Raw genomic sequence first — 9,633 nt, forward strand, 5'->3', positions numbered from 1 at the left:
ACCCTGTGGAGGAGGGGCTGGGACTGAGCAAACCTGGGCGACCTAGCCGGGGCCACAGACTGAGGGCAGGCTGGTGTCCACTCCCTCCAGGTGTGCGCCGGCTCTCCGCGCCCTGTGAGCTGCTCTACGTGTGATGCGCCTGGGGGCCTCCCCGGCCTGAACCCCACACCGCAGGGCTCCTTCGAGGAGCATTCGCAGCCCTCGCTGTTGTTCACAATCCCCAGTGAGTAGAGCTGCAGGAGCCAAGAGACAGAGTCTGGGATAGTGGTGGGGAGGGGCTGTGTCCATGGCTGTGTCCAAGGTCACAGGCCACATGGGCACCACTGTCCTCCCCTGTCTGACCATGTGCATGGCACCTCCTTCCTTTCCTCCTGCCTTGCTTTGTCCTGGTACCATGGCGGATCCCAGCACCAGTGTCAGAGCTGTCTGAGAGGCCGAGCAGGTGGTGGGAAAGACACATGGCGTCTCAGGAAGTCAGAGGGCAGCCACAGCACAGCTGCCATCATCGCGAAGCCCGGAGCACACCTTTGACTGTGCACAGTGTGCCCATGTGGAAGGCAACGTGACATTGCTGTTTATATAATTGGATGCACTTGACTGTAGCATAATTTTCCAAGGGCTGCAAGATCCAGATCACAACGTGGGGTGTGCAGCTCATGCTCAGGTTTACTGCTGTCCATTTCTAGGAAACGCCACATCTGCCCCAGTTTTTCGGCCTGTGGACAACACTCTGGGTCATGTTGGCTTTCCTGAAACAGCTGCCGCACTGCTCATGCTACGTGGGAGCTTTCAGAATGGAGTGCTGTGGCTTCACGCTCTCTCTTGTTGATGCCGGACTAGCTATATGTCCATGGACGCCAAAACGGTGAGACATCTCTAGACCGAGCAGCTGTCCTGTCTCTTCAATTCGTGGGCCACAGCTTCTTAGACTAAGCACCATTCATAGTCCCTGAGTCTACTCAGACTAAAGGATGGCCTTTTGCTCCCATGGCCAAGGACAGCCGTAGCCAAGAGGTGGCTCTCTGGAAGGAGGTGTGGAGGGCGCTCCCTGAGTGACCACAGAACACGACCAGCTCAGGGAGCCCTGGGCCTGGTGGCCCCGGCCACACCACCCATGCCAAGCAGGAGGTGCATCCCATCCCAACAGGCAGGTGAGCAGGCCAGACCTCGTGCCCGTGGAGAACTGTGCCATCTGCCTCTTGGACTGCAGTGTCTACATGTGCCTTCCTCAAGGACAGAGGGCAGGGATTCCAGAGCCCACTCCACTGCCTCCGCGGCTCACCCTGGTTCATCCCAAACACCGCCATCTGCATAGCCACCAAGGAGGTGTGACTTTGAAAGGTGCCCTTCACTGCCGTGTTTTTGACAGGAGAACAATGCTGGGAAGAATCCATCTTGGAGAAAAACAAAAGAAATGGGTCAGAGGGACAGAGGAAGGAGAGAGGAAAGAAAGTTCATCCTCACTGATCCCTTCAGTCACTTAAATGTCAAGAGTCAGGAAGGCCCATCCCGTGGAAGGCCTGGCGCGCGACACGGCCCACCCGCCTGGGCTCCTGTGCAGCAGCCTGGGTGCTTGGGCCCTCTTTCCCTGGTCTCCCCTCTCCACTTCTCTGAATTCCCCTTTGGCTACTCTTCTCACACTCACTCCTTCCTCCCGCTGCAGAAAGAAGCACCGGTTTTCCACAAGGAGAGAGGACGTGGCTCATGGGATCTGCAGATGGTCACAGACCTGACAGCCTGGGCAGCCCTCCTCTGCCCGCCGCCTCCTGGGCGGGTCGTCCTCCCCAGCCCGGTGCACTGTGGTTGGGACTGTCTTCCTGTTCACCTGCCACCCTGGCATTTCTTAAACAAAAATGAGACCCCGCTCTCCAGAGAGCCTCGCCAGGCGGTTGTTACCTGCACTGTGTGGGGCGTCCTTCCACGTCCCTGCGTGCACATCCAAGTCAATGCTTTCGCCTCTTAAATTCCCGTTTTATTGATGATGAAATGTTTTCAGTACTTTATTCCAAAGTGTATCCTCCAGAGTGAATGCAGATTCACCAGCGAGTAGCCTTATTTATTTGGTAATCTTGCAGTGCGGGGATTGAACCCAAGGCCTAAGCAGGCTGAGCCCACCCCCTGCCACTGAGCTGCACCCCAGCCCTATTCACATTTTAGGGACGTGTTCTCCTCCGGTAGGAATGATGCTGTAATACATTGTTTCAACCCATCTGTTACTGAGCGTCTTCTCCGTTCGTTACTTCCTTCTCTCTCTCTTTCTCTCTCTCTCTCTCTCTCTCTCTCTAAAATGCTGAGGTGGATGTTCTTTCACCAGTGCCACCTGATTCCCGGGAGTGCGAGTGTGGAAGCAGGTGAACTTTAACTCTGTTGCCATAAGAACCGAGGATTCCCTCCTTCTCCAGGCCCAGCTCCCCAGCCTTGGTGTCTGTCAGTCAAATGAATCATCTGGCAGGGAGTCCTCCCATCTGCTAGATCCTCTGTGGATTCCACGGCCTAGATCCTGGCCTCCGGCCCCCGAGTCTGAGGGGAGGTTGGGTGCACTCTGCAGGTCATGGCCTGGACTTGAGAGCTGGGCCTTTGCATCATGCAGTTGGTTCAAGGCCCTCACAGACAACATGCAGTTCTGGGCTCTGAGGCCACCTGGACTTCCTGTTCTGGGGAGGGGTGGTAACTAAATTCTGAGCTTTTCTTCATTCCAGAAATCAAATCGGAATTTCCAAGCTGAGTGCTTCGAGGACCTGCTGTGTGTTCCAGGCCAGCTGGTGACAGCACACACGCTTGTTCTGAGTAGCAGCGCCCTCTGCACTGCCAGCCTTAGCTCCCAACAGCCTCTCCTCTTGGCCTATATGCTCCTCTCCGCAGCCCCTGGCGCCCGCCCCTGTGCAGTGGTCAGGTGGAATGCCATGGCACCTTGGACTCGGTACTTCTGAGGTCCCTTGCCTTCCAGGGTCAGGGCGAGAACCTGACCAGTGGATACAGGATCCATAGGCATGAATCACTTGGTGCCTTGTGTGCAGCCTGCGTGAGCCGGGCTCTCACGTGGCTGAGGAGGGTTTGCTTTTCCATGGGGGAGTTGACTGTGAGCAGGAGGACCAATGAGAAACCAGCATGTGGCAGTTGGGTGTGAACCTTCACCCTCACGAATCTGCAGGGCAAGAGCCAGGGAGCTGCAGCCGCAGTTTCCGTGTTTTGCTGTGCATCCCGTTGGTCTCCCTCCTTCTGGTTTCTTGTCTCTAGAGCATTTTAGAGGAGTGTTTTTGAACCTAGGTGTGCACGAGTCACCCCTGGCATGCTGTTGTGGTGCAGATTCTGCTGCAGCAGGCCTGGGCAGCCCAGAGGCCCTCTGACAAGCTCCGGGAATGCCAGGATGCAGTCCTGGGCACGTTCATAGGAGTGAGACTCTTAGGCAAAGCTTGGGTCATAGTCATTGCAGGAGCCATGTTTGGTTTGGGTTTTGGTGTTTTTTGTGTTGTTCTTGTTTCTTGTAAAGGAAAATCAGGAGTTCAAACCAGTACCTCCTTCTTGTGACCTGAGCCCCCTCAGTGTTGTGTGGTAAGAGCTGGCATTGGGGTGACTTGCAGAGCTGGGATTCCAGCCTCAGCAGACAGCGACTAGCTTCCTGTCCTGCATTGCCAAGGGCAGCGTGTCTTCTCACACTCCCCACACAGACTTCCAACAGCACTTCTCAGGAACAGTTAACGGTGCTCTGAGTTACAGGGCTCTGAGTTAACGGTGCTAATAGAGAAAAGTCTAAAACTGACCTGAGTCTCCCACTTCCCAAGCACCTCTGTTCCTTAGGGCTTGCTGCCAAGATGCAGTACCTGAGCCGGGCAGCTCAGGCCTTGCCCTGTGCCAAGACGTCCTGGGCCCTCAGCCTCCGTGGCTGGTGACCCCAGCCAGGAAGCCCAGCCTCGGGGCACTTGGGAGCCCCAGCAGGCCCGCCTGGCCTCTGCCCCTACCGCTGTCTCCACTACACTGATGTGGGAGGGGGAGTTAGCCGTACTTAAAGGAGCACTTTTATTTTAATGATTATGGATTTGTTCTCATCTGAAATAGGAAAAAAACCTGAAAACAGCACATCAAACCAATGACTTCATGAGTCTTGTTGCTCAAAAAAGTACCCAAAAGTGAGCCAATTTGGAGTCAGTTTAAAGAAGATTAAGTACATGACCATGCAGGCGGGTGAGGCTGTAGTGAGAGGTGGGCTGATCGGCAGGTGCAGTCTTCCTCTGCTGCAGGAGTTCCCGCCACCCTGCCAGGGCCCAGCTCTCTGGGCATGGCTCCCTGGCGCACGGCATGCTCGGGCCTGTGTGCACAAAGGTCTGTCACAGAAAGGGCAGTGTGAATGTGCTGCTCGTTTGGATTTTCTGGTGGTCCGAGTGTTAACTCTGCTTTCTTTTTCTTTTGAGAACCAGTAAAAAAGAAACTTTGGGGAAAATTTCTTTATATATGGCTATTGGTAAGGCTTATTCTGACGACAGTACAGACTTGTTACAAAGCAAAACAAAAAAAGCAATAGAAATGTTTAGGGTAAACAAAAATAGCAATTGTAGTAGGAAGTAAAAATGAACTCCAGCCTCTGGCTCTCACTTGCTCTTGTGTGCCACGTAACTGTGTGCTGCTCTGCATGTTGAACTGGGCGTGAGGCTGCTGTGGACGAACCTCATTCACCCCAGCTTAACTGGACACCCCGTCTCCAGCGACACAGTTCACTCCAGTTGTTGTCATCTGTCAACTGCAAAGAACTGCATGAAATGCAAAGTCCCTGCTGGCTCTCTTGTCACAAAGGACACGTGCCCATCATGGCCCATGACAAACCTACCTGTCGCTGACTTGCACACAGATGGCGAAGCCCAGGGTTGTATTGCCCCTCTTCCCCCAGAGAGAAGCGTCCCCACTGAACTTTACAAAATGGATTCTCAAAAAGCAAATGGGAAGCTGGGACAGAAGTGCGCAAGGAGACATAAAGCAGTGACCCCGAGGTGGAGTCCAGACTGAGGGAGGAGGGCTTAGGAGAAAGTCCCTGGGGAGTGCGGTGGCTGCTGCAGGGGAGCTCCTGATGCGTGGCCAGAATTTAGTGAATGCAACGTCTCCGCGGAGGTGAGGGAAGAGTTGACCAATGGGCAGGCACTGAGGGAAGCCCCGAGTGTCCCCTGGCAGTGCCCTGGTCCTGGTGGTAGAGTACCAAGTCCCCTGTCCCCTGGCAGTGTCCTGGTCCTGGTGGTAGAGTACTGAGTCCCCTGTCCCCTGGCAGTGCCCTGGTCCTGGTGGTAGAGTACTGTGTCCCCCTGTCCCCTGGCAGTGTCCTGGTCCTGGTGGTAGAGTACTGATCCCCCTGTCCCCTGGCAGTGCCCTGGTCCTGGTGGTAGAGTACCAAGTCCCCTGTCCCCTGGCAGTGTCCTGATCCTGGTGGTAGAGTACTGATCCCCCTGTCCCCTGGCAGTGCCCTGGTCCTGGTGGTAGAGTACTGAGCCCCCTGTCCCCTGGCAGTGCCCTGGTCCTGGTGGTAGAGTACTGAGCCCCCTGTCCCCTGGCAGTGCCCTGGTCCTGGTGGTAGAGTACTGAGCCCCCTGTCCCCTGGCAGTGCCCTGGTCCTGGTGGTAGAGTACTGAGCCCCCTGTCCCCTGGCAGTGCCCTGGTCCTGGTGGTAGAGTACCAAGTCCCCTGTCCCCTGGCAGTGTCCTGATCCTGGTGGTAGAGTACTGATCCCCCTGTCCCCTGGCAGTGCCCTGGTCCTGGTGGTAGAGTACTGAGCCCCCTGTCCCCTGGCAGTGCCCTGGTCCTGGTGGTAGAGTACTGAGCCCCCTGTCCCCTGGCAGTGCCCTGGTCCTGGTGGTAGAGTACTGAGCCCCCTGTCCCCTGGCAGTGTCCTGGTCCTGGTGGTAGAGTACTGAGCCCCCTGTCCCCTGGCAGTGTCCTGGTCCTGGTGGTAGAGTACTGAGCCCCCTGTCCCCTGGCAGTGCCCTGGTCCTGGTGGTAGAGTACTGAGCCCCCTGTCCCCTGGCAGTGTCCTGGTCCTGGTGGTAGAGTACCAAGTCCCCTGTCCCCTGGCAGTGCCCTGGTCCTGGTGGTAGAGTACTGAGCCTTCTGTCCATAGGCAGTGCCCTGGTCCTGGTGGTAGAGTACTGAGCCTTCTGTCCACAGGCAGTGCCCTGGTCCTGGTGGTAGAGTACCAAGTCCCCTGTCCCCTGGCAGTGCCCTGGTCCTGGTGGTAGAGTACCAAGTCCCCTGTCCCCTGGCAGTGCCCTGGTCCTGGTGGTAGAGTACTGAGCTCCCTGTCCCCTGGCAGTGCCCTATTCCTGGTGGTAGAGTACTGAGCCCCCTGTCCCCTGGCAGTGCCCTGGTCCTGGTGGTAGAGTACTGATCCCCCTGTCCCCTGGCAGTGCCCTGGTCCTGGTGGTAGAGTACTGTGTCCCCCTGTCCCCTGGCAGTGTCCTGGTCCTGGTGGTAGAGTACTGAGCCCCCTGTCCCCTGGCAGTGCCCTGGTCCTGGTGGTAGAGTAGTAAGCCCCCTGTCCCCTGTCAGTGCCCTGGTCCTGGTGGTAGAGCACTGATCCCCCTGTCCCCTGTCAGTGCCCTGGTCCTGGTGGTAGAGTACTGATCCCCCTGTCCACAGGCAGTGCCTGGTCCTGGTGGTAGAGTACTGAGCCCCCTGTCCCCTGGCAGTGCCCTGGTCCTGGTGGTAGAGTACTGAGCCCCCTGTCCCCCGGCAGTGCCCTGTTCCTGGTGGTAGAGTACTGAGCCCCCTGTCCCCCGGCAGTGCCCTGGTCCTGGTGGTAGAGTACTGAGCCCCCTGTCCCCTGGCAGTGCCCTGGTCCTGGTGGTAGAGCACTGATCCCCTGTCCCCTGGCAGTGCCCTGGTCCTGGTGGTAGAGTACTGATCCCCTGTCCCCTGGCAGTGCCCTGGTCCTGGTGGTAGAGTACTGATCCCCTGTCCCCTGGCAGTGCCTGGTCCTGGTGGTAGAGTACTGAGCCCCTTGTCCCCTGTCAGTGCCCTGGTCCTGGTGGTAGAGCACTGATCCCCTGTCCCCTGGCAGTGCCCTGGTCCTGGTGGTAGAGTACTGAGCCCCTGTCCCCTGGCAGTGCCCTGATCCTGGTGGTAGAGTACTGAGCCCCTTGTCCCCTGTCAGTGCCCTGGTCCTGGTGGTAGAGTACTGATCCCCCTGTCCCCTGGCAGTGCCCTGGTCCTGGTGGTAGAGTACTGAGCCCCCTGTCCCCTGGCAGTGCCCTGGTCCTGGTGGTAGAGTACTGAGCCTTCTGTCCACAGGCAGTGTCCTGGTCCTGGTGGTAGAGTACTGAGCCCCCTGTCCCCTGGCAGTGCCCTGGTCCTGGTGGTAGAGTACTGAGCCCCCTGTCCCCTGGCAGTGCCCTGGTCCTGGTGGTAGAGTACTGAGCCCCCTGTCCCCTGGCAGTGTCCTGGTCCTGGTGGTAGAGTACTGAGCCCCCTGTCCCCTGGCAGTGTCCTGGTCCTGGTGGTAGAGTACTGAGCCCCCTGTCCCCTGGCAGTGCCCTGGTCCTGGTATTAGAGTACTAAGGTCTGTGTCTGTCGCAGTGCCAGTTGGCAGGGGAGGGTCTGGCTTGCCTGTGGCTGGGCACAGCCCTCAGCTCCTGTATCCTCAGCACAAGCTGGGCTGGCCAGAGCGACTCCTGGCCCCGGGTTGCTTGGGACTGGTGGGACACTTGAGTCCTTTCTGCTTGTGTGGGCAGGTGCTCCAGGGTGAGCTGTGGGCAGAGCGAGGCAGGTGTCCGCCTGGCATCTTTCCGTCTCATCTTTGCACACAGCTGTGAAGGCCGGGCTGCCCTTGATGGACACCCAGCCGTGGGCATGGTGGCCGTCTCTGTCCCCTCCGAGGCTGGGCTGTGTGCTCAGGCGCTGTCCCGATGCCGGGCTCCATGACGCTATCCATTACACTGTCAGCAACGCGTGATGCTGCACACGGGCCAAGTGTCAACAGAAGGTGAGGAGGAAATCAGCCCAATCTGAGGCTAATTACCCTGCCTCGGAGTTAATTAAATACTTGTTGGGAGCAGCGGGGTAATCCTAATTACACTTGTCTAATAACAGGGCCCTGACACTTCCTGACACTGGGAGTTCCTGCCGGGCTGAAGTAATTCTGCAGAGGGCAATAATACCTGTCACGTCCCATGTGCAGGCAGCCTCCGAGACTGCACGGGCCTCTGTATTTTCTGTACCAATTTGCCACATATTGAGCACTTCCTATGTGTTTAATTTACACACGTTTTAATTTGGGGGGGGACTGGATTGCTTCTCATGATTCTGACATTTTCCCCTTTTTTGAAGAGGAAAAGAAAGGGAACAAAACATGAGCCAGTGGTGCGGGTATGGTCAGCAACAGTGTTTGCACGATTTGAAGTGACACTTGTGACCCTCTTGCCCCGTCTGCTTTCATGTGGAAAGGACAGCGAGAGGTCAGCTGGCAGGCATCCTGGACTCAGGCACAGCCGAGCAGAGGATTGGGCATCAGAGACTCTCCCTTGCAGCTTCCTCCTGTCCTCCTGCCTCTGGAGACAGGGCTGGCCACCCAGAAGGAAGCTCACAGTGTTGGACCCAGCTGGCCAGAGGCCACAGCAGCTGGGCAGGTGGTGGCCCAGCGACTGCCAAGAGGGGAGAGCGTTTGCTCCTCAGGGCTGGCTGCAAAAGGTTGGGCAGAGACAGAGGCTGTGTGCACGGGGAGTCTGGGAGTGAGAGGGCCGCCCTGCTGGGGCTCAGCCCAGGCCTCCCCCTTGCCGGGGGCTTCAGGCCTACCTTGGTCCTTGGAGAAGACACATTGATGCCTGCCAAGTTTTCAGACCTACAGATGATGGCCTGAGTTTGGGCCAGGTCCTCACATCCAGCAATGGGCTGCGTGCAGTGTCCACCCTGGCTGTGCCTCTGAAGAGCTGATACTGATGACCGACCCAGGACGGCTGGGCACTCAGCTCTTCCAGGAAGCCCAGCCCTGCTGTGTCCAGTGTGCAAGTCTGGCCACCAGGTGCTGGTCTAGACCCGAGAGCCTCCTCTCCCACGGAGCCATGCCCAACACACAGCCGAGGGCGGAAGGCGCCAGGTGAGCCCAGACCGTCCTCTGCAGAGGCTGGGCAACGAGGAGTTAAGCCCGCCGCCCCTGCTTACTTTTCACCTCTCACCAAACAGCGTGAATTAATGAAAAGATGTAAGCACTCAGATCTTTTCTGGCACGAATGCTTGTTGAAATAATCAATTAACCTTGGAAGATCAAATTGACAGGACTTAAGTGCACAGCTATTTAAGATGCCAGGTTCTCCAGCCTGAGGGTTGCATTTGTTGCAACGCAGGAACACAGCAAGAACGCTTTCGAGAAATTTCAAGGCTTCAGAAAGATTTAACGTTATTTCCCCACAGAATTAATCTGCCCATTAGAACACACTTTAACCTCTCACAAGTAATATCCTGGGATAGCTTTAATTTACCTCTTTCCTTTATTCATACAGTGAAAACGACCCAAAGACAGCAAACACATAAATTAGTTTCAAGCTTTTGCTTTCATGTATTTTTAAATGGGTTTTCTCCCCTGAAAACTAGATGAAATCTCTGTTTGCAACACCTTTTCGGTTTAAATCAGATTTTCTGAATTCCACCGAGCGCCCCTCGAAC

Source organism: Ictidomys tridecemlineatus, chromosome 6 (assembly GCF_052094955.1).
Source record: "Ictidomys tridecemlineatus isolate mIctTri1 chromosome 6, mIctTri1.hap1, whole genome shotgun sequence".
Lineage (NCBI taxonomy): Eukaryota > Metazoa > Chordata > Mammalia > Rodentia > Sciuridae > Ictidomys > Ictidomys tridecemlineatus.